Here is a 25,412-nt window from a genome sequence, read left to right on the forward strand (position 1 = left end):
ATGCTTGAAAATTATTAAACCTTATAAATTTCCTAGGTGAAATCGGTCATTGATGGAAAATAGGATACCATTAACTCATGTATTTATTTGGTCAGACAGATACATCTGTCTAATAACTAAGTTTATCACCTCATCACAAATGTAAGTACACCTCTGAGATACTGCAGATTTGGTTCCAGACTTCTGCAATAAAGTGAATATTTCAATAAAGTATATCAAATGAATTTTTTGGTTTCCCAATACGTATAAAAGTTATGTTCACACTCTACTGTAATCTATTAAGTGTGCAATAGCATTATTTGTAAAAAAAAATGCATATCTTAAAAATATTGTTAAAAATCCTAATCATCTGAACTTTCTTGGAGTCTTTTTTTTTTTTTTTGGACTGTGGAAGGTCTCACCTTGATGGCTGACTGAACAGGGTGTGGTTGCTAAAGGGTGGGGTGGCTGTGGCAATTTCATAAAATAAGACAGCCTCATCTGTTGACTCTTTCTCTCACAATTTCTGTGTAGCATGCCATACTGTTTGATAGCATTTTACCCACAGTAGAACTTCTTCCAAAATTGAAGTCAGTCCTTTCAAATTCTGCTGCTGCTTTATCAACTAAGTCTATGTCATATTCTTAATCCTTTATTGTCAGATTCCACAATCTTCACAAACATCTTCACCAGGAGTAGATTCCATCAAGCAAAGAAACTGCTTTATTTGCTCATCCCTAAGGAGCAACTTCTCATCTCTTCAACTTTCATCAGGCATTTACAGCAATTCAGTTGATGCCTTCAGACTCCATTTCTAATTCTCTTGCTGTTTCCATCACGTCTGCAGTTATGTCCTCTACTGAAGCTTTGAACCCCTCAAAGTCAATCATGAGGGTTGGAAAACTTCTTTTTTTTAGGTTTTTATTTATTTATTTTGAGAGAGAGAGAGAGAGGGAGTATGAGTGGGGTAGGGGCAGAGAGGGAGAAAGAATTCCAAAGAGGCGCTGCACTGCCAGCACAGAGCCCAACATGGGATTGAACTCACGGACTGTGAGATCATGACCTGAGCCAAGATCAAGAGTCAGGCGTTTAATCAACTGAGCCACTTAGGTGCCCCAAGAGTTGGAAAAACTTCTAAGCTCTTGTTATTGTTGATATTTTTACCTTTTCTCCTGAATCACAAATGTTCTCAATGAGGATGGTAACTCATTCCAGAAGGTTTTCAATTTACTTTGCCCAGATCAGCTTCTATGGCAACCATAGTCTTACAAAAATGTATTTATTAAATAATAAAACTTGAAAGTCAAAATTACTCTTGATCCGTGGGCTGCAGAGTAGATAGTGTATTAGCAGGCATGAAAACAACATAGTTCCCATTGTTCATCTCCATCAGAGCTCTTGATTGACATGGTGCATTGCCAATGAGCAGTCACGTTTCAATGGAGTCTTTTTTTCCTGAACAGTAGATCTCAGCAGTGGGCTTCAAATATTTAGTAAACCATGTTCTAAACAGATGTGCTGTCATCCAGGCTTTGTTGTTCCATTTATAGAGTACAGCGAAAGTAGAGTTAGCACAATTCTTCAGAGTCCTAGGATTTTCCGAATGGTCACTGAATATTGGTTTCAACTTCAAGTCATCAACTGCATTGGACCCTAACAAGAGAGTTGGCCTGCTCTTCGCAGTTTGAAGTCAGACATTGACTTCTCTTCTCTAGCTGTGAAGGTCCTGGATGGCATCTTTTTTTCTTTTTTAATTTTTTTTAAATAAAAGTCTGTTGGTCTACATTGAAAATCTCTCATTTAGACTGGCTACCTTTGTTAACAATCTGAGCTAGATCTCCTGGAAAAATTGCTGCAGCTTCTACAGCACCGCTTGCTGCTTCCCCTTTCACATTTATGTTATAGAGATGGCTTCCTTCCTAAACCCTTGTGGACTGACCTCTCCTAACTTCAGTATTTTTTTCTGTAGGCTCCCCACATGTCTCAGCCTCCATAGAATTCAAGAGAGTTAGGGCTTTGTTCTGGATTAGGCTTTTGTTTAAGATAATGTTGTGGCTGGTTTGATCTTCTCTCTAGACCACCAAAAACTTCCTCTGTATCAGCAACAAGTCTGCTTCCCTTTCTCATCATTTGCATATTCACTCTTGCAGCATTTTTAATTTCCTTCAAGAACGTTTCCTTTGCATTCACAACTTGGATATCTGTTTGCCACGAGAGGCCTAGATTTTGGCCTATCTTGGCTTTTGGCATGGCTTCCTCAATAAACTTAATCATTTCTAGCTTTTGACTGAAAGTGAGAGATGTGACTTTTCCTATCACTTGAGCACTTAGAGGCAATGATGGGTTATTAGTTGGTCTAATTTCAATATTGCATCTCATGGAATAGGGAGGCCTGAGAAAAAAGAGAAAGATGGGGGAAAGGGCTAGGAAGTGGAGCAGTCAGGACACACACATTTAACAATTAATATGCCAACTTATATGGTTGCAATTTGTGGCACTCCAAAACAATTACAATAACATCAAAGATCACTGATAACAGATCACCCTAACAAATGTAATAATAACAGAAAAGTGTGAAGTTTTCTGAGAATTACCAAAATGTAACTTAGAGATACAAAAGTGAGCAGATTCCACTGAAAAATGATGCCGATAGTCTTGTTTGATGCAGGGTTGCCAGAAACCTTCAATTTGTAAAAAAGTGCAGTATCTGTGAAATGCAATGAAGCAAGATATCGCTGTATTGTGGAAAGGGAAATCAATCTTAAGGTTTGGCATAATACTGACTATTTAAGCAATAGTGTGTTTAATAATAATTTAATGTGTTAGTCACTCAAGATAGAAAAGAAATAAATATCCCTGGTTCTCAAGAGTCACACAGTTAGACATTAAATGGGGCAGATGTGCACATATATATTCTTTCCCTTTATTCATGGTTTCAGAATTGACCAGGGCCTACAGATACTAATGTGAATAGAAGCTCCAAATTCCCTTTCCCTTGTGTTGCCTGGAAGAGAAGAGTGGTCTGAGACACTAGCAATCTGGCTCCATTGAAGGGACAGACTTGGGTCTGATTCTATCTAAGGCTCATCCAATTCTTGATCCTATACCTTGATTTCTCTTTAATCTCAAGGGAAAACACAAGCAAAGAGGGGATAAATGAATTTTGCTGATATAAATGATGAGATAATGGCATGTAAGAGCTGTCCTCTCTTCTGAATATAATTTTCTCAGACAATCAAGTAAGGAAACATATTTCAGAGAAATGGGAGAATAGACATACGGAATGAACTTTGGATAAACCTGAGATAGGTACCTGTGATGAAATGTAGCCAGACAGAAAAAAAAATGGCTTTTCCAGGAGATAATATAGAAAATGATAAGGAAAGAAAATGGAGAGAGAAGCTGATTCATTTCTTTGATATTTTTGGAGAGAAGCTAAATTTCAGCAAGTTGTTTTGTTTTCAAAACATCTGCCTGATTTTGTTCTCCTGTGATTCTTACAATCATTTTGGTAGTTAGCAAAGCTTCTCACTTGCGTATATGGAACTGATTATTTGTCACAGTAGGAGTAGGTACATTTAAACTTCTTCTTGGCTCTGGAGAAAAAAATGTGTTGCTTTATGACAGTACAAAGAGGGGTCAAAGAGATCCAGATATTAGAAAGAATCATTTCCAAACACATACCGCTTGCTATTTCTTAAATAGCAGGGTGACATTTATTTTAATGCTATTTAAATGCATCTAGATTCTATTACACTGTTCTGCATGCATGTATTCATAAGAAAGTCTACATTCTGTGCATAATGCATGGAATTTTGAGCTAATCATGTCCCATTTTTACATAGTTATTAAATATAAAAATATGTTTTAATTAATCAGCTGGCATTTAATTAATGTAAAATATCCATTTGATTAAACCTCAGTTAGATGCCTATTCAAAACAGTGACATTTCATGTGTTATTGGACAACCTTACTGCCCACACAGATGGCATGCAATAAAAACATTAGCCAAATATTTTACCATGAATGGTTGAACAAACTAAAGCACATCCATCTTAATAAAATACATTATAGACCAGGCCTCTGCAATACAGCCAACAATGAAATTATCACCATAACAGATTGGTGTTCATTCTAACATATGCTGCCAATCGAACATATTTTGCAATTGTGTGTGTAAACAAGCAGTTGCAGATGTGTAATGTTCTGACTTTGATCTTGAGCACATTTACTTAGTATTAAGTAATAAACACCATAACAGATGGGTCATGGAGTTATGAGTTTGAGCATATCTGATGACCACTTGGGTCATCAGAATAGCACCTTATAGCATCAGAGGTATGCTATTAGAATTATTAAAATGAGTTATTAATCATAATGTGGACATTCGTCAATAGAAAGATGATATCTTTACTTTTTTATTAATAGATATTTGGACAAAAATATATCCAAAACAGAACACAATAGTATTTATTAATAATTAGACTAAACATTACTTATTAGAATATATCGGGTATTATTCTAAGAGTTTTACCTAGATTATGTAGTTAAATACTTCAGGGGCACCTGGGTGGCTCAGTTGAGCATGGGGCTCTTGGTTTTGGCTCAGGTCAGGATATCAGGGTTTCATGAGTTCAAACCCCACCTCGGGCTCTGTGTTTCTAGCGGGGAGACTGCTTGCGATTCTCTCTCCTTCTCTCTCTGCCTCTTCCCCACTTGTGCTATTTCTCTCTCAAATAAATAAATAAACTTTAAAAATATATAAATCCTTCAAAGATGCTGAAGAAATATTAATGTTACACCCATATTTTATTAATAGAAAAAAGTAAGTGTAAAGATATGAATTAATCTCCCTCAATGTTCAACTAAAGTTAGTTGATCATGCGACTGGGATTCAAATCCAGTGTTCTGACTTTAAAACCCATAATTTTAAACAATCTGCTATTTTGTCTTCAACTACATTCACTCAAAGCCAGACATCACTATGGTTCACTGAACTTTGGTGCCACTGGGAACTACTTTATAGAATAGACTGTAAGATCATTAAGTAAAGGGATAATTCTTGTTGATTTCTGTAATCCACAAACCTAACATAGTGCTTAAAATAAAAGTAAACATTGAATATGCTTAAATGGTCAAATGATTAAACAAATGATCTATTGATTGCTGAGTAGCTGATATATGTGGTGATGTATACAATGATGTGTGTTTTCCTAGAAATATTGACATTTTTTTCTATTTCATGTTTTTAAATTAGGATTTTTTTAGAGCACTTTAAGGTTTATAGCAAAATTGAAGAGAAGGCACAGAGATTTCCCATATACACTTTGACCCCACACGTGCATAGCCTTCCCCACTATCACCATCCCCCACCAGACCACATTTGTTACATTGATGAACCTATACTCACATATCATAATCACCCAAAGTCCATAGTTCACATTTATGATTCACTCGTGGTGTTGTAAACATTGATTCTTTAAGACACATTTGTTGATCATATGCTCATACAAATGTGTTGATTAGTTGGGTCGAGACTTATGATTAGAAGACTTCTGAGAATCACACGTATAAAAATGTATACACCTACACAAATATTCATGTACATATGTATGTGTAAATATAGATGAAAACATTTGCTTAAAGACGTTTTACACATTGTTGCAAACATCAAAAAGCTAAATTATACTGTCTACCTTTTGCAAAGAACTCCTGTTTCTTTGGTGAAAGGAAAAAGTCTGCTTTAGAATATAAATTGAGCCTGAGTGCACTTTGGTGAATGAGTGAAGGCAGTAATTGCTGACTTATCACCCTTTTCATGACAGGAATCTCTTTCAGCCATTAGCTGGCATGACAGTATTTGTTTCTCATTTTTCCTCTAATGATGCAGCTCGATTTACCTTTTTTCGATACTAAGGGTGAGTTGGTTAGCATTCATGTAATCATATCATTGTTTTGACAATGAAAAATTACACAGTACACTGGGAGATCATATACTAACACTCCATGCACTGTTTTTAAATACTCAAAATTATCACAAACCTTAAAATGGATTTCCATTTTATTTCCACATTTTTTAAAGTTTATTTATTGCTTTTGAAAGAAAGGAGTGGGGAGGGGCAGGGAGAGAGATAGGAGAGAATCCCAAGCAGGATCTGTGCCATCAGCTCATGTCCTGAAGTGGGGCTCGAACCCACAAACCATGAAATCATGACCTGAGCTGAAATTGAGTCAGATGCTTAATTGACTGAGCCACCCAGATGCCCCTCCACAATTTTTTAATTAGTGGAAATATCAGGCACAATGTGTCTGTTTTCAAAGCAATGGCTATGTAATCCACTGAAACATATTATTCACCATAGCATTTCTCTTACAAAATGATTTGGAAAAGTTACAGTTTCCCTGATTCTTTGTTAATCATAGAGTGAGTTGTTAAGTTGAATAGTTCCTTCATAAGGAGAGGCATTTATTTGGTAGGTATTAGTCTTTGATATTCCATTTTCCTCCATTCCTCTCTATTAATTCATTTTCCACATCACCTCTAGATTGACTTGGTTTATTAAATGTCTCATTAGGTAACTCCATCTTTCAAAACACTCATTATTTCATTGCTATCAGAATTATTTATCAAGGAAAGAAATATTCATCAAAGGTGGATTCCCTTTCCCACCACTCTTCTTCCTGACTACTAATCTCTGGCTGCAATGTTCTTCCCTATTTAAGATTTGTGTCTGAGACAAAAAGATCAGTTGAACGGGCCTCACAGTCATGTGTGACTTGGAGGTTAACAGGGGATAAAGTCAGATTTGGAGTAGCATCCCAAAATAAAATCAAGGGTGCATTTCTGTAACAAAGACACAAGGCTATATTCAAGAGAATATCTGTGTTCAGAATCAGATGACAGTTCAGTTGGAAGAGGGCAAGCAGAGTAAGCAGTGAGTTCTGTGCTTTGGAAATATAAGAACATAGGAACAAGGGCAAGGTGTGAATTCCATTGAACAATTTGAGTCATTCATCCAACAGAGATAAATCATAGGATAGCTTTTTATATGGTGTCCATGCACTGCATTTCAGTATAGACAGGTTAATACAACTATTTAAACTTTGGGTTGGAGTGAGCCATGGAAGGCTATAGCATATTTAAAAATCCTTTAAGAATGGAATGTGAGCTTGCCATGATGCTAGAACTGAACTGATATCTGTGGTAACATGAGGCAAAAACCACCTATATGGGGCACTCTAGATCTTTCTTATTTTTAATATTCATTGTCAGATGAGATTCTCAAAGCAAGGAATTTTAAAATCTGGGTTCAGAAGAAAATAGTGAAATAGAAGACTAATGTACTTGAGGGTAACTATGTGTTCCAAAATTGGGATTGTTAGTATAAGATACTTGGACCAAAGTGTCATAGTTCAATTCTGGAATGGGCTCCTTAGCAAATGACTTTTTCACAAAAAGTTCTGGTAGCAGGTTTGGGGCCCAGAAAGGGACTTTTAGAATTTTATAAACCTAGAGTTGCTGGCTGTCAGAAAGTTTTGCCATCATTTAACAATTTAGGAAAAAGTCAATGACTGTCAGGATCATCATTTCCATACAGGTGTTTTGAAATTTAGGAAGGGATTTTCACAGGAGACTTGATCAACGGGAGGGGTATAATTATCTTGATGGGGGAAGACATAACACTTAAGTACCTTGTTCAAAATCTTAATAGTGTCTTCTGTCTGGATTTTGCTTTGGAAGAAACAAATATTGGAAACAAGTTTTAGAGGGACTTGAAAAAGGCTATTAATTGAGAAAAATGTCCAAGAATACAAGAATACTACAAGAATATTTTTGAAAATTTCTTTGCTCATTTAAAAAAATTTAAATAGACATATTAATCCTATATTCAATAATTAGTAAATTGATATAATTTCTAATGAATTCCATAAATCCCTTGAAGTTTTCTCCTTAGAAAATGAGATAATCTGTGAGTAGTGGCAGTTTTGTTACTTCTGTTCAACCCTTTAGTTTTTTCATTTAACTTATATTATTACTTGGCTAGGTCCACCAATACAAATTCAATAGAAACTATGTCAGAGACTGACTTTTTTCTGATTTTAAAGAAAAATTTCTAATATTCTTCATTTAGGGTAATAATTATTATAGGTTTTAGTAGCTACTCTTTAGCAAATTAAGAATGTGAACTTCTAATACTATATTTGAAATTTTTCATTTGTTTATTTTCAAGAATGAATTGTAAAATTATCAAATATCTTTTCTAAATCTATTAAAATAATGGTTTTCCATTTAAGCTTGTCATATTAATTAGTTACAAATCTTTTTAATGGTTTTGTTGTTTTTTGAAAGCAATCATAGACTGGGTGGGCTAATATTTGTTAAAAGTTTTCCATTTTCATTAGGTGAGATTAGTTTATAATTTTGCTTGCTTTTGTAATCAAGATTATTGTAGCCTTGAAATAGCTGAGATAGAGTTTCTGTTTTTCTTTCTTATCTATAAGAGTTTGTATAAGACAAAATTATCTCTCCTTTGATATATTGGCAGAATTCACCTCCAAACACACCTGAGTTTATGTTCTTAACTGTTTTCCAATTCATCAATATCCCTGTAATTATTTATGGTATCTAACTTTTATATTTTCAAAATTACATTTTTCTAGAAATTTTTCTTAGGTTTTAAAATTTCTCAGAGCAAAGATTTTTGTATTATTGTCCTCACTTGGTTTATTTGTGTCTTCAGTCATTCAGCAATAACACAAGATATTGGACAAGTCTTTAAGAAAACAATCTATATATGTCTTTTGATCATCTCTATTGTAACATTGTCTTTTATCCATTACTTTCTGCTCCATTGTTTACTTTTTTTTCTACTCATAATGATAATTAACACTTCTTTGAGCATATAATGATTCAATTGTTTTCTTATTTCTTTATATACTGATTATTAGGATTTTTCTTTTGTAATGTAAGAATGGAAGGATATAATTTCTCCTCAAAGTATATCTTACTCAGAATTTGTACTTCTGTTGTATAATGTTTTAATTTTTATTCAGCTCAAATATTTAACCTATTAGCTATTTAATCATTATTATTTAAGTTTCTAGACTATGGTTAAATTTTTTTTTTGCCTTCCAAAACTATTGTTAACTTTTTTTTGCCTTTCAATCATTGATATTTAAATTTAATGTCATTGTAGTCACAGAACAGTGTATGACGCATATTTTTAAAATTTTGTTGAGGGTTTTTTATGATTCTTTTTTTTTTCGTTGTTGTTTTTTGTAGCTTCAAGGTTTACTTAAATTCCAGTTAGTGAACATAGAGTGTAATATCTGTTTCAAGAGTAGAATTTAGTGATTCATCACTTACATACAACATCCAGTGCTCATCATAAGTGCCCTTCCTAATACTTGTAATGCCCGAAGTTCCGAAACCTCCCACAAAAGTCCACCAGAGTCGTAAGTCAAAGTCAAGCGGCAAGGGTCGTTTATTGCAGGTTCGAACCTGGTCCTCTGCGCACTCGTCGCCGGTGACGCAAGAGGCCTCGATCAGGGTTGGTACAGCGTTTTTATAGACAGAGACAAATAGCACAGGGGAGGTTTCAAATTATGAGGGGCCTGATTAGTTGATTTTAAAGTAAGGACATTTGTTGTTCTCTGATTGGGCGTCCTTTGTCTGTCCTTTGGCGGGAAGACTTTGTCCGTTACTTGTGGCGGGAGGAAAAAGGGTGAAGGGGGAAGGGGGTAGGGTAGGTGAGGAATGTGCTAAGCAAGCAGGTTTACAGAAGCGAGAAATGCCGGTTAGTTTATGTACAATCACTCATTCCATCACATATCAGACTACATTTAGGAAGGTTTACAACCCATTCTACTACACAGCAGGTTACATTCAGGAAAGGCCTCACAATGCTCGTAACAAACAGCAAGCAAAACAGACTTCTCAGCAATTGTATTTCTTATCAAAGATCCATAATAAGCAGAAAAGAGAACTTTAGCTTTAAACTAAGGCAGGGCTGTCATTTGGATTTAAAGCTGTTCTTTTCATACTCATCACCTAGTTAGCCCATTGCCCTGCCCACCTGTTCCATGTGCTTTTGGCAAATTGACACAATCTAATTTTTGAATGCAAGGCTTTATAAATGCTCATTAAAGGAGTTGTCATTTATTTCATAAATTCAACTTTATAGTTGTTATACTGACCTAATGAATCATGCTTTTTAATCATTTTGTATGTATAACATGATTCCGAATAAGTTTAAATAAATAAGAGAATATGCATATAAGATTCAATGTTGTATATTTTTAAAAAATACATACATATTCAAAGACCTTAACAGTTAGAGTGGGTATAAATGGGAAGAGTAGGAATTAACAGTGAAAACATTTTAACTATGAAAAAATAAGTAAAGTAGGAATGGTACCTCAACCAAACTCTTAAATTACCATAAACTGAGAGGGAAGATTGTCTCTCAGAACTATGTGACTCAAGAGATAGAGAGAGAGAGAGAGAGAGAGAGAGAGAGAGAGAGAGTGAGAGAGATTTATTTTTAGAGAGAATGGTTAAAGCCTGTGACCCTTTAGCAAAGTTAAATGCTTGAGGAAATTCTTAAACATTCTGAGCATTTGTTTCAAAATTTGAAAAGGAAATGAAGTGCCAAACCAAACACAAATGATAACGTAAGAAAATATTTTAGGGGCACCTGGGTGGCTCAGTCGGTTGAGCGTCCAACTTCGGCTCAGGTCATGATCTTGCAGTCTGTGGGTTCAAGCCCCACGTCCGGCTCTATGCTGACAGCTCAGACCCTGGAGCCTGCTTCGGATTCTGTGACTCTCTCTCTCTTTGCCCCTCCCCCGCTCATGCTCTCTCTGTCTCTCTCTCTCTCTGTCTCTCTCTCTCTCTCTCTCTGTCAAAAATAAATAAACATTAAAAAAAATTAAAAAAAGAAAATATTTTATTCAGATATTAGAAAAAGCAAGTAGCCAAAAATAAAAGGAAAGTAGGAAATTCCTTTGTTTAAAATTTTGGGAAGCAAAGCACACATCACTTCTCCCCACTGAAAGGAAAGGTAATATAGAAAATAACTTTACCCTAAGCTTACTTTCCAGTCTTGTAAATAATTACTTGTGCAGTCAATTATCAATTTATTGATAAATATGTTCATCAACATAAACAAAACATTGAAATTATATAACATTATGCCTACATCTAAGAGGAAGATGGTAGTCTTTACCACCATCAAAATTATTGATTATTTTTGGTATAGTTAAGACTAGCTTTCTCATCATAAAAATAATACATTCTCATTTTATAAAAAAATTACCAGACACATGTAGATAACTTGAAACAGTGTAAAAGACTTTTAATTCCCAGAGCAGAGATAGCCACCGTTGGTATATGTATAGTTATAGATTATTCTTGTATGTGTATGGAGAGGCAGGTCATGTCTTTCCATGTCACTGAAAATTGAAGACCAAAAAAATTTTTATTGGGTACAAAGTATCCCACAGTAAGATGATTTATTTAATTCGGTCATTTCTGTTGTTTCTTAATTGTCATATGATTACTGTTACCATCCTACATTTTTTTTTTTTTGGTGGGGGGAACTCATTTTCAGAAATGGTATCACTAGAATGAAGGAAATGAATACTCTTAAGGATTTAAAAAAAATTTAAATGTTTATTTTTGAGAGAGAGAGAGAGAGAGAGAGAGAGGGAGAGAGAAAGAGCACGAGCAGGGGAGGAGCAGAGAGAGAGGGAGACACAGAATCTGAAACAGGCTCCAGGCTCTGAGCTGTCAGCACAGAGCCCGACGTGGGGCTTGAACCCACGGATCGCGAGATCAGGACCTGAGCCGAAGTCAGACGCTTAACCGACTGAGCCACACAGGCGCCCCACTCTTAAGGATTTTTGAAACGATTTGCTATCATTGGACTAAATCTGTGCTCTTATCAACACTGAATTTTTTTTTTTTGAAATTGAAACTGTAAGAATTATGTGTAAATACGTGGATAGATGTGGTAGATTTCTTTTTTTAATATTGCACAATTACCTATTTGAATTGAAATTTTTGTTATTAAAATAAATATCTTTATATTGCACTTTAATAAATTATTAATCATAGATGACAAAAAAATAGTTATCTCTCTGAAATATATTTTTCCTTCTGAAATTATTTTACATGTATCTGATCACAAGCATGTGTGTTTTTTTGAATCTATGAAATAGTTCTTCATATGATTTTTTCTTTGATAAGTAATTTTAATTTTTTTATGAATGTAAGAATTATTTGTTTCCCTATATGAATAAATTAGAGCCTATTGAATGATGGTTAAAAAAAAGAAATTTATTGTAAGCAAGATAATTGAAAATGCTTTGTATTTTTTAGCATTTGAATTAAGGCAAATCAAATAACATTTCATTTAATTTAAAGAAAAAATCGGTTTTTGTCTATGAATATTATTATAAGATGGGGTAAACTTTAGAATTTTATCCAAATTTCAAAATATTTTTATTAGTATATTATTAGAATTCAAACATAAAAATAACTAAAAATTAGCTTTTAGATATCAAATTTGACAGGTTGTTATTAATCATATTGTCTGTGACATTACATTTGAGATTCATAGAAAATGTCCCATTTAATATGGAAATTAGTAATGTTTCATATTTCTGATTTCAAACCCTTTAATTTTCTGAGGATAGAGATTAAGGGACTTGTTTGAACTACAGTTTGGTGCTTGCTCTGTTTAATCTTTGAAAAATTTTATCTTCATGATATTACTGAATAATTTTATTAATCTTGATATTCTCTATTCCTTGGGGCAATCATCACTTCTGAATCACCCCAGGTAAATGAAGTGAAGTGACATACCTCCTGTTATATTTCATCACAGCACGTGTTTTTGTTTGTTTCTTTGTTTATCTTAAAAAAAATTTTTTTTTAATGTTTATTAGAGAGAGAGAGGGCATGCGTGGAAATGAGTAGGGAAGGGGCAGAGAGAAAGGGAGACAAATCCAAAGCAGGCTCCAGACTCTGAGCTGTCAGCACAGAGCCTGACGTGGAGCTTGAACTCATAAACCACGAGATCATGACTTGAGCAAAGTCAGATGCTCAAAGGGTGCCTGAGCCACCCAGGCACCCCTCTTTGTTTATCTTTGTAAGAACTATCACTATTGTAATCACTGCTTTCTTTCTATTTTTTTTTTTTTTTTTATAATTATAGAGACAGAATGAGAGAAAGTACACAAGCAGGGGAGAGGGGCAGAGGGAGAATCTTAGGCAGGCTTCATGCCCATGACCCATGACCCATGACCCTGGGATCATGACCTTAACCAGAATCAAGAGTCAAATAAATCCTCATCTGATTGAGCCACCCAGGCACCTTTTATCTTTAAAAAAGTTAAACGAAGAAACAAACAAAAATAGGTGAATAAGGCACTAAACTCTCTGAAGCCGAAGACATATCTATTTTATTCACTCTAGAATTTAGTATGAACAACATACTCCTGTTGTTTAGACTTAGAAACAGTTAGGAAATCTTGACTTCTCTTTGGATATGGAGAAAGGAAAAGGCAAAAAGCAGAATTCCACAAAGAAGTCAGGGAAGATTATCTGGCTTGCAAATTGCAACCTGTATCATGAGAATCCGGAGAGAAACAGCAGGCTTCTGGCGACCCAAAGTTACAGCGAACATCAGTGAACAGGAGCTAATGAAAAAGATCTATGAAAGAAGACAAAGTTTCCTGTCCAGAAAAGGTGATACAAGGCACTGGAAGAGTTTAAGACTTAGGAAGAAAATCCCAATTACTTTCTAAAAATGCCACCAGTCAACCTGCTCCACCAAGACATCCTGTGGGCCTGGTGCCAACAACTAAAGCTGAGCACCAAAAGCCGGAAATTAGACACATATAAATGACTCTGTGAATATGCTTACTTACCCTGATCATAGGAAGAACATTCCTGTCACCGCAAAGGAGGCCAAGATTCTCACACAGTCACAAGAAGATCAAAGATGGACAAGGGAGAAACATCTCTGGAAAGGTCTAAAAAAAGACATTTTTTGATGGAACCTACTTTCCTCAAGTGGCTGCTCCCCCTGAGGGTGGGATGCCTGCCTTGTTGGGTCTGATGCTCTGCTGGAGAGAGCCAACGCCATTGTTGTGACAACTTCAGGCCCAGAAGCTGTGTTTGCCTCCCGGTCCAGGATGGCAGCCAGGGCTGGGAAGATAGAGACAGTGGAATCGCCACGGGAGGCCTGTGGTGTTTAGTGGTGTCTGATCCATGGGGGAAGTCTGCCTGTGGACACAGAGGGATGGGTTCGCCTTCAATTTCACGCAGGACAAGCCTGGATGCCTAAAACGCAGGGATGAATGTGTGCACTCTTCTTGCTACCTGCTTGTGGTTTTCCACCCCCACACCTGGAGGCCAACAGGCTGTGCCCAGATGTGTTCGGAGGAATAAGATTTTAATGAAAAGCCTCCAATGAGATTACGATCCCAGGAAAAGGGGTCTAGTTGTGATTATAATTAATGGTAGAAAGGGAACTACAATCAACTCCTTGGTGCCACTGACAGCTGGAAGGAATGCAGGCACTCCACACCCTCCATTCTTCCTGCTTACAGGGCACACAGGCTGGTGGGTTGTGGATGTTACCCTCAGACCCCCCAACAAGGCCCGTGGCTTTGTGGGTTGGGATACAGAGGCTCTTGTGTTTTAAACTGGAAAAGCATTTCAGAAATTACCATTCATTCCAGTTAATAAGATGAAAAAGTCATTCATACTACCAAATGTTTACTTTTCTGAAATAGAAGTGAACTTAAACTGTTCTTTTCTTCTTTCTTTCTTTCTTTCTCTTTCTTTCTTTCTTTCTTTCTTTCTTTCTTTCTTTCTTTCTTTCTTCCTCTCTCTCTTCCTTCCTTCCTTCCTCCTTCCTTCCTTCTTCCTTCCTTCCTTCCTTCCTTCCTTCCTTCCTTCCTTCCTTCCTTTTTCTTAATTTTATTTTGAGAGAGAGAGAGTGCGAGTTGGGGAGGGGCAGAGAGAGGCAGAGAATCCCCAGCTGTCAGCACAGAGCTGGATGTAGGATTTGAACTCACAGAATAATGATATTATGACCGGAGCAGACATCAGGAGTCTGATGCTTCACTGAGGTACCTGGACACCCCAACAGTTCTCTTCAAGTGAGAGATGGAGCTGACCATCGTGGAGGAGTAGAATGGAAAGCAGGTGTGTTTTCATGCTGGATGCCCCTTCTCAGGATTCATGACTTTAAAACTGTTGAATATTTTAAACCAAAGGGAAAGCTGTTATCTTTCCCCATTCCCAAAAACATATTCTTAATATACAAAACAACATTTTTTGACATTTTCTTAATAACCTGAGACCTCTATGGTATGTCTCAGGGTTAAAACACAGAATATTTTGCCAGTATTATTTCCACTTGTAACTGTTATGCAAGTTCTACTGCTTGAAAATACTTAAGGTTACTTATGAATCATAAATTCATAATGTATTGGATTTTATTTATATATATATATTTATTTTAAAGTTTATTTATTTTGAGAGAGAGAGAGAGACAGAGCACAGAGTGGGGGAGGGGCAGATTGAGAGGGGGAGAGAGAGAGAGAATCTCAAGCCATTTCCACACTGCCAGTGTAAAGCCCAATATGGGCTTGAACTCATGAACCATGAGATCATGACCTGAGCTGAAATAAAGAGCCAGATGCTTAACCAACTGAGCTACCCAGGTGCCTCCATAATGTATTGGATTTTAAATGTGTGTATAAACTCATCTATGGTATATAGGAGACCATACACATTATGAGCAAATTATTGTTAATATTCTTAATTCAGGATTAAGCCAAAAATTATGATTTTATTTGGCATGATTCTTTTTTTAAAACCACTCAACTGAAGTATAATTGGACATAAAAAAAGGTTTACATTTAATGTATATAATTTGATGAGTTTGATTCATTTTAAATTTTTTGTACTTCCTGAATTTATAGTCCTGTGACTTAGAAAAGATGTATTTTTTCACTTGTGTTTTCATGGCAGCTTCCAACATTGTTTTATTGTTATGAATTTTTTAATTATGAGATTTTCCCCCTCTAAAATGTACTGGAAAGAGTAGTAGAGTTGGAAAGTTTGTAACCATCATGATATGGAGAGATTTGGGCAAGAAACCTCAATAAATGTTAAAAACTAGAGAGGAATGTTTGTTGATGAGCAAGGTATTTCCATGATCTTTCAGTGTCTCCCCACTGACTACTCATTAATAGTCAGAATCTTTCAGTGTAAGTAAATAATATTCACATTTAAAAAAAGAAACTATTAGAATCATGCTTACCTTTATTAAAATCATTTCCAACTTCTGCAAAAATGAGACAAGAAGCAAAGCTTTCTTTTAAAAATAGTACTGGAATATTCTATCATTTTGATACCTGGAACAAAGAACCTAGTGTTTTTGTAGGGAAAAACAAACAAAGAAACAAACAAACACATTCTTGAAAGTTTATTTTCATTACATCTAACGTCATCAGCTATATAGGTGATTGCCCAGGGAGGAATCAGCCAATTATTCTTGACTAAATGCTTTCAAAGTAATTATTTTAAGTTGTGGAAGTAGAAAAAAGGGTGGGAAGGCAAATTTCTTTTCATATCTCCCCATGTTGGCACTGCTGAAAGCAGTTGGGGTAGGTATAATACACTTTCAAAACCCTGGAATATAGCACTCATATTAAGAGGTATAAATGTGGCAATAAAATGTATCTTTAAGATCTCTCTGACCGCTTTCATACTTTTATCTTTATAGCTCTTTTGCCCTTGCAGTATTTTTTTCTTAATGCTTATGTTGGAGTTATTGTTTAAAGATTTTCTGCTTTAAAATTAATACCTATAATACACCTTGAAAAAAAATTAGATATTGTCTTGTGTATTCGTTTATTTAGATCCCATTTCATGTATCATCAGTATCACAAATAACTACTGAGGTCCTAGTTTTTTCAATGATGTGATTTGATTAATATTTTTCTTAACAAACCCTAATTATACATGTTAGTTTTCTTTAGTAATTATGAAACACAGATGTACTGTAATATTGCATTTAGGATTACTATTTTTTGTAATTTATTTAATATTATATACACAATTAACAATTTAAATATATGAAAGCCTATGACAGATAGGAGATCATAACAGGTAAGACTGTTAAAGCAGTCTTTTTTCTTTTGTCTTTCTCTCTCTCTTTCTATTTGCCCTTCACCCGCATCAAGTGACTCATGTTACTAATCTAGTATGTGCCCTAATGTGTTTTTCTTCTTGCTCATATAATCCTATTAAGCATTTTATAAATGAAGTGGATTTGGGGTACTTGACAAAAATGAATTAATTCTATTAGTTGTTCTACATTTTGTTTCTTTCACTCAAAACTTATCAAGCCTTGTAAAACCCAATTATTTTTCATATAGTCTCTCATTGTCATCCAAAGATTGTTTTATTAATATTGCTGTTATTTTTGTGCATCATGTGAGAGATGGACCCAACTTCCCCCCTCTGCCACCCACAGATGAGTAGTCAGTAATATTAACACCACTTATTGAGGTCAGGTCTGGCTGATGACTAGAAATGAAGGGAATCCATGGCAGGCTGCTATGCCTCCATGAAGGCACCAGGAGGAAATCATACTGCTCCCCAGTCTTCTAGGACTTTCCCAGACTTCTTTGGGTTCTTGGTGGCCCTTCCTTGTGTTCTTGGTGTCCCATGAGACCAGACCTACTCATGTTAAGCAGCACTAACGTTACCCCCAAAGGGTGACAGGTTTATAGACCAAACTCTTTCCCAAATCCCCAGCATTTTGATCTTTACCTCAAGTTTCATTAAACATGGAATGTTTTCTAATCAAGTATTTGCTAACCCAGAGGGAAGAAAATGCTATAGTATTTTTTCCTGCTGGGATTTCTGTAGAGTCCTGATTATCAACCAAGAGTCAGCAGTCAGGCATGATAGTTTCTGTGCCGTGGAGAGGAACACAGATTAAGGAGGGAAGGGAGGGAGAAAAACTCAAGTTTGCCATTGTCTCAAGGATTCTCACCCATATTGCACTAATTAGGAACAAAAAATATGAGACAGGAAAATGATACGTTATAATCAAATAATATTTAAAAATAGCATTTTACTTAAACTCAGGATGTGTGATCTTTTCCTTTTTGTGGACTGTATAAATAAGGTGGTGTTATTTCAAAGTATACATATGTATATGTATACACAAACAAACATAATTCTATAATAATACAGCATTATACATATGGAATATAGAATATATTACATATGGGATACAGATTTCCATATAGAATATAAAATATATTCTATATTCCATATAGAATATAGAATTCTATATAGAATTATGTGTGTATATATGTGTGTATATATATGTAACATACACCCTAGTGCACATCTTATTTTGGTTGCAATGGTTACCATACCTCTTATAGCCATCAGTCCCAGTGTACTGATGGAATGTAACAAAAAACCCTGTATTTGTGTCTGAAAATTATTGCACCATAAACAGTTGTATGTTCTCTAGAAAGAAACCTTCCTTTATTGATTCTTTCAGATGTTTTCTGCTGCAAGTTATCAGCAACATTTTTACTGGGCATCTGCATCAAAATTCATGTGCAACTAGTCTGCCTAGTGAAGCATTGTATTCTTTACTTTATATTCAAGACAGTTGAATGATTCTACTTAGTTTGAGTGGCACTCTGCCACACATATAATACAGAGCCAAGAGAAGTCGGAGGAATCACTGAAGCTCACCGTACATTACATGCACGGTGCACACCAGATGTCTCTCCTTACGTTGTTATGGTTTCATAAGCTACGCTGACATTGTCATTAAGTTCAGAAATTTGATTCTGCTTACTTTGCCAACCTTAAAATAGATGACGCTGAAGGTTGTTGCTTTAACAAATCGAATTTGCACACAGAGAGAGTTCTTTCACAAACATATAAATAATTATGTTATTCCATTTATTTGTAGGAAGTAATGAAACAGTCAATTTAGAACGAAGAAATCATACCAACCACGAGCCTGAAGAAACTCTAAAAATTCTGTCACTAAGTTTTCTTCCCTACGGTATTCTAATATAAAATAACCACATCCCTATCTCTCTTTTACTCACTTTTGGAGGCATTTGTTTTTTTATGGTGTGAACTAACATATATGACTGAGTCTGTAAAGTACCATGGATTTTGGATAAGACTGAAACATTGCCCTCATTAAAGGTTATGTAGCTTAGTTATATAGCTAAATTTGACTTTGTGGTGTAACGCTGAAAATGCCGATCTTCCCTTAATTATGCCATCGATGACTTTCTGACTTGTGGACCTATGTCTGAGCCTGACCATATGATGTTTGCAGCAAAGGAAAATGCTCGTTTGCTCAGAACATTGCTTTTCCATCAGGCTATAAAATGCTGCAGATGTCTCAATGAGTGGCATTTTCCAGTAATCAAAAATTCACCTGTGATTAAAACCTTGCTGTTTTAGAAATAGGCATTATATGGAAGGATTGTGTGTTGGGATGATGAAAGGGTTCATATATATTTTTTTCATTTATTTTGGTGTTTCCAAATAAATTCACTGTTGACTTAAATTACTTAATGGTTTCTTTATTCTTAATGCTCTGATAACTTTTTTCAAGTAAATTGTGAATTAAAACATACAAATATTATTTAAGTATGTTTCACTCTAATTGAGTTACTACTAGTATTGCTTATTTAATTTTATTCTCCTGTTCACATTTTTAGAAATAAACATCCCAGAGAGTGGTTCTTTATTGCGAGACACTAATACTTCTCTTTCCCCTTCAATACATATTTCTTTTTAATTGGGGGGGCATTTGAATAATGATTTATCTTCATGACCAGATTAATGCTTGAGTCCCATAGAGGGCAGATAGGTTTTTTTTTTCTATTAAATATGCTTTGGTAAATTGCAAATTCTAATTTTTATAGAGAATAATTTTATATGATCAAAATTTGGTTTCAATCACTTCTATTTCTTTTCTGTATTATCTTGCTTCAGTTTACTTTTCCTGCTCCTTTCTAAACTTTAGAAGTTACAGACATTTAAAAATGTTCAAAGTAGGTTGACTAATGCATTTACCACTTAATTTATTTTAATTTTGAGTATCTTTTGAGAATGCTAAAATAGAAAACCTCTTATTCTTTATCAGGATTTACTACTGTAGTATTTCAACTGTACTCACCATTACCAAATAATAGTATTATGTATAAAAAAGGATATCTTTAAAACTTGAGAAATGATCAGAATTTCAAATCCTCTGTAGATGGCCAAATTGGTATATTCACATGATGAGGTGTGAATTTAAAAACTTTTTCTTCTATACAAGATTGAATAATTTTCTCCCATATAAGTAACCTGCAAGATAAAATAATGTAGTCATTTTATTTTGTGGTCTCTGACTTCCTTTTATTTTGTTTTGAATAAATAGTTCTTTCTCTGCCTGAAATCCATGATGACTTAATCACTCTTCAGTAATAAAATGTTGCACTTCATTTTCAATCAGAAAACAAACATTCAATTCAATAATTAAAATGTCTACCCACATGTATTGATCAAAAGTTCCTTCTTGGAGCACCTGGGTGGCTCAGTCGGTTGAGCGTCTGGCTTTGCCTAAGGTCATGATCTCACAGTTTGTGAGTTCGAGTCCCGCGTCAGGCTCTGTGCTGACATCTTGGAGCCTGGAGCCTGGTTCAGATTCTCTCTCTCTCTCTCTCTCTCTCTCTCTACCTCTCCCCAACTTGTGCTCTGTGTCTCTCTCAAAAATAAATAAAACATTAAAAAAATAAAAAAAGTTCCATCTTGATTTAAAACGGAGGCCTCTCTCATCCCTCAGTATAGAATGTTACATGTCAGAAGACTAGTTGAAAACAGGACATGATTGAATTTTGCTTATCTAGTGTTTAGATTTGTGACTACTTGAAGAAGGAAGCATTGTAGGGGAGGGAGTATGGGAGCAGAATAGTTCTTTCCTGATGAATGTCAAGGTGAGCTGGCATTAGTGTCCTCTGAACTTAGCACATGCTTAAAGATGACAGTGTAGGTACTACCTGTTGTCTTCTGATTGCCAAGCCCTCTTTTTTCATCCCTTCTAAACCAGTGTTTGGGTAAAAGTGGGAGGTCAGCCAAAGATTAACAACCTTTCTTTTCTATACCTTCTTTTTCAAATATATATATGGGGATCTAATGTCTCTTTTTGTAACCTGGCATCTATTATGTTAATGCCTCAGCAGGAACTGGAGCAGAAAGCATCCACTTTTGACATCCTGTTCCATAAATATTTGACTACACCTCTAACTTGTTAGAGTTGTTGCATTTGTTTTATTTCTCCCCTTGAGGATAGACTGAGAAAAAGTGTCCCTGCCCTAGACGACAAGGAATATTTCAAAACTCACAAGATAAATTGGAAGGTGATTTTTCAGAAAAGTTGAACCAATTTATAATCCACTAACCATGCTCATAAAAGCACCTATTAGTAAATTCTAGCCTCCAACATTTCATTATTATTCTTTTGATGATTCCATGAGTTAAAAATGGATTGTCTGGATATTTTAATTTACATGAGTTTAATTATTCTCAAGATTTATCCTCTGTGCATATGTTTACCAGATGTCAGTCTTAGATTTTATCTAACCATGTCACTTGTCCAGTTGTTGAGATAGCAATTTTGCTCAATTCTTTAAATACATATGCGGAATAATGTATAGTACAGTATAACTAATAAGCCTAACATATAATATAATTAGTAACTAATTTAGCCATCACTTAACAACAATAGCATGGCCTACACATTTGGAGCCCATATGGTGTGAACCTTCTGCTCTAACAAGACAGTTTTTATCAACAATAGTTGTACAAGTATTTTAAGGAGTTGCTTTTAAAAATTTATTTTTATTTACTTATTTTTAGAGAGAGAGTGTGAGAGTAGGCAGAGGAAGAGAGAGAAAGAGGGAGTCTTAAGCAGACTCCTTGCTCAGCATGGAGCCCAACATGGAGTTCAATCCCATCACCCTGGGATCATGACCTGAGCCGAAATCAAGAGTTGGATGCTAAGCTGACTGAGCCACGCAGACACCCCAGTTGTTGCTTTTATTAAGCATTTTTATGTATAACTTTTAAATTAAGTTGAAAAAATTAATAAATATTGAGCATGTTGTGTGTAAATTAATTGGCAATAGATTTTATGTCTGTGTAATTTTTTTTTTTTTAATGTTTATTTATTTATGAGACAGAGAGAGAGCATGAACGGGGGAGGGTCAGAGAGAGGGAGACACAGAATCGGAAACAGGCTCCAAGCTCTGAGCTGTCAGCCCAGAGCCCGACGCGGGGCTCAAACTCACAGACTGTGAGATCATGACCTGAGCCGAAGCTGGACGCCTAACCGACTGAGCCACCCAGGCGCCCCTGTGTAATTTCAATCTTACCATCCAGAGTATCTTTGCATTTACTTAAATCTAAAATATACTTCTGTAGTTTTACTTTTTTCATTCAGGTCCTTGATTTTACTTAAATTTGTATATATAGAATGCATCATTTATTGTTATACTAACTAAGAGTTTTATTATATTTTTTAAACTATTTTGTTCTGGTATATTTGAAAGCAATTGATCTTTCCAAATATATTTAGTGACTGGCCAGCTAATTGAACTTTTATTTCATTTCCCAGTGATTCTCTTCTGTAGTACTGGAAGGCAAATATATATTTTATTAGGATGACTTTGTCTTTTATTTTCCAATAGCTATTAATTTTATTATTGTGTCTTGTCATATCATAATGGGTATGCTTTCTTGTAATAATATGATCTTATGTCCATAAAGTGAATGGGATATTTCATATCTCGATTGATATTGTTGATATTTATTGAGGTGTATTATTTCAAAAAGTATCTTTCTTCGTTTCTCACTAATTTTGTTTTTTATCAGAAATGATGTTTTGGGTTTTTTTTAATGAAAATATTTTACATCTTTGAGCCAGTCATTTATCTGTCATTCAATCCAAAATGGTTCTACTGTATAGACATTGTGACTTACTTTCTGGACAGATTGACTTCCTAAGGAATTACAAAAAAAAAAAAAAAAAAATTGACAAGTCTTATTTTGTTTCCAGATTCTGGCTCACACAAACTTGGACCCAGGGTAGAGGACTACTCGTCCATTTTCTGGAAGCTAGACCTTCAGTATCTACTCTGACAGACACTAGAGCAGGTAAGCACTTTTATTTTTGTTTATTTTCAAGCATGTTATTTCATATTTTATAGCACATATGGATCTATAATTCCATTTTTTCTTCCACCACCACTGGCTTTGGGGTTAGTAAAAATTACTTCAGATTATGGAAAAGGACCAAAGTTTATCTGAGTATACACATATATTTTTTTCCCCCCATGGGACTTGAGTACTCTCACAGAATAATTTTGATTATTGTTTTCTTTTGGGATTAATTTTCATATTATCAAATTATATTTTAATCAGAGTAGAGTGGGAACAATGACGGTATTTCAGTTTTAATTTTTTATGAGTTCATACTATTTCTCAATAAGTATATTTATGAGAAAATGAATCATTGTGATCAGTATATAATACTCCGGAGGGACAAAAATAATCACAATATAATACTAGAAATAAACCAATGATTTTTATCCATTAGGATGTTTCTGACTGTGAGTAAGAAAACTCAAAATTGCTCAAACAATAATATAATGTATTGTTTCATACAACATGTAGAACAGGCTTCCTGATTGGTCTAGTGACTCAACAATAGTATTAAGGTCTCACACTGTCAATCTCTCTGTCTGTTGTCCATATTGTAAATTTCCTCACCTTATATCTATAGCTGGTTGTAGAAAGGCTGTCACTTGCCAGGGATTACAGGTTACCTAGTTCACATCTGGCAAGAAAGAATTGAGAACACCTCTTTCCCATCCCTTTCCTTTAGTCTAATTATGCCAGCCTAGCACACATGCCCTACCAAAGCATTAATCAGTACTAGGGGAAATCCTTGCGATGATTCTGTGTACTGGGCCAGCCCTGGATTCCTGGACTAGCAGTGAATTTGGGATTACTAGTGATGATTTTCACTAATCAAGACCCACATCAAAACCCATTGCTACCAGAAAAAAGGGAGGAACACAGTGTATGTTGGGATATTGCATGTTGTGTGCTTCCCTAAACTTTATCATTCACTATCTTATATTGAAAGTATCTTTTTGTGTGCATCTATGCTCTCTTCCAGTGGAAACAAAGCTTTTTAAAGGTAGGAACTGTTTCTTCTTATGTGGTAGTATCCTTTTAGGACTTAACAGTGTTTTATAATAGCTATCTCATGAAGATTTGCTAAGTGAAGGGAATAGGTTTCTACTTCCCATTTTAATTTATTATTTTTTTAATATTTGGGACATAGACTAAATATTGCACGTGCTCTTTTGTCATAATCATAGTTTCATTAGTTTTTGCTTTGAAATCTGCTTATTGGGGGTGCCAGTTTGGCTCAGTTGGTTAAGTGTCCAACTCTTGATTTCAGCTCAGGTCATGATCTCATGGTTTCTGGGATCAAGCCGGGCATCAGACTCCACAATGATAGTGCAGAGCCTGCTTGAGATCCTCTCTTTCCCTCTCCCTCTGCCTCTCTCCTCTCTTTCTCTCAAAATAAATAAATAAATTTTAAAAATCTGCTTATTGAAATATCACCTTATTCTATATGATTTTCCTAAATATGGTTCTACAGGTAAGTACCCTACTTATATATTTATTCTGTGGTTATAATAGGAATATATAGTGTCTTTCACTATATAAACTTGCCCTGATGTGTTCTGTTACTTTCAAATGCCTTGCTACCACTGTAAATACGATGTTTCTATTTTCGAGAATATTTGGTGTTTATGAGATTCTATATTGCTCATGTAAAATCCTTAAAACAGAGTTTGTGTTTTCTTTGGAATTGAAAGCATTTCCTCCTGTTGAAAAAAACTTCCGTGTGATGTTAAACTGATTTGTAATACTATAGGCACTTCACTAAAATTATATTTGTGGGGTGCCTGGGTTGTTCAGTCGGCTAAGCATCTATCTCTTGATTTCAGCTCAGGTCATGATCTCATGGGTTTGTGAATTCAAGCCCCACTTTGGGCTCTGTACTGATAGTGTGGAGCCTGGTTGGGATTCTCTCTCTATCTGCCCCTCTCCAACTCATGCTCGCTTGTGCTCTCTCATGCTCTCTCTCCCCCTTACTCTTTAAATATTTAAATAAACTTAAAATAAAACTATACTTGTGAAGAAATATACATTTTACTTTGTGTATCTACTATAGGAAATGGTGATCTACTTGTTAAGGCTAAAGTTTATAGGATTAAATTAGAAATG

General features: G+C 35.1%; 1 pseudogene; it reads left to right on the forward strand.

Annotated features, from left to right (window-relative positions):
• The first annotated feature begins 13,794 nt into the window (after positions 1 to 13,794).
• LOC125169099 (developmental pluripotency-associated protein 4-like) lies at positions 13,795 to 14,463 on the forward strand (annotated as a pseudogene).
• Positions 14,464 to 25,412: the final 10,949 nt, after the last annotated feature.

The sequence above is a fragment of the Prionailurus viverrinus genome, chromosome B3 (assembly GCF_022837055.1).
Source record: "Prionailurus viverrinus isolate Anna chromosome B3, UM_Priviv_1.0, whole genome shotgun sequence".
NCBI classification, from domain to species: Eukaryota; Metazoa; Chordata; class Mammalia; order Carnivora; family Felidae; genus Prionailurus; species Prionailurus viverrinus.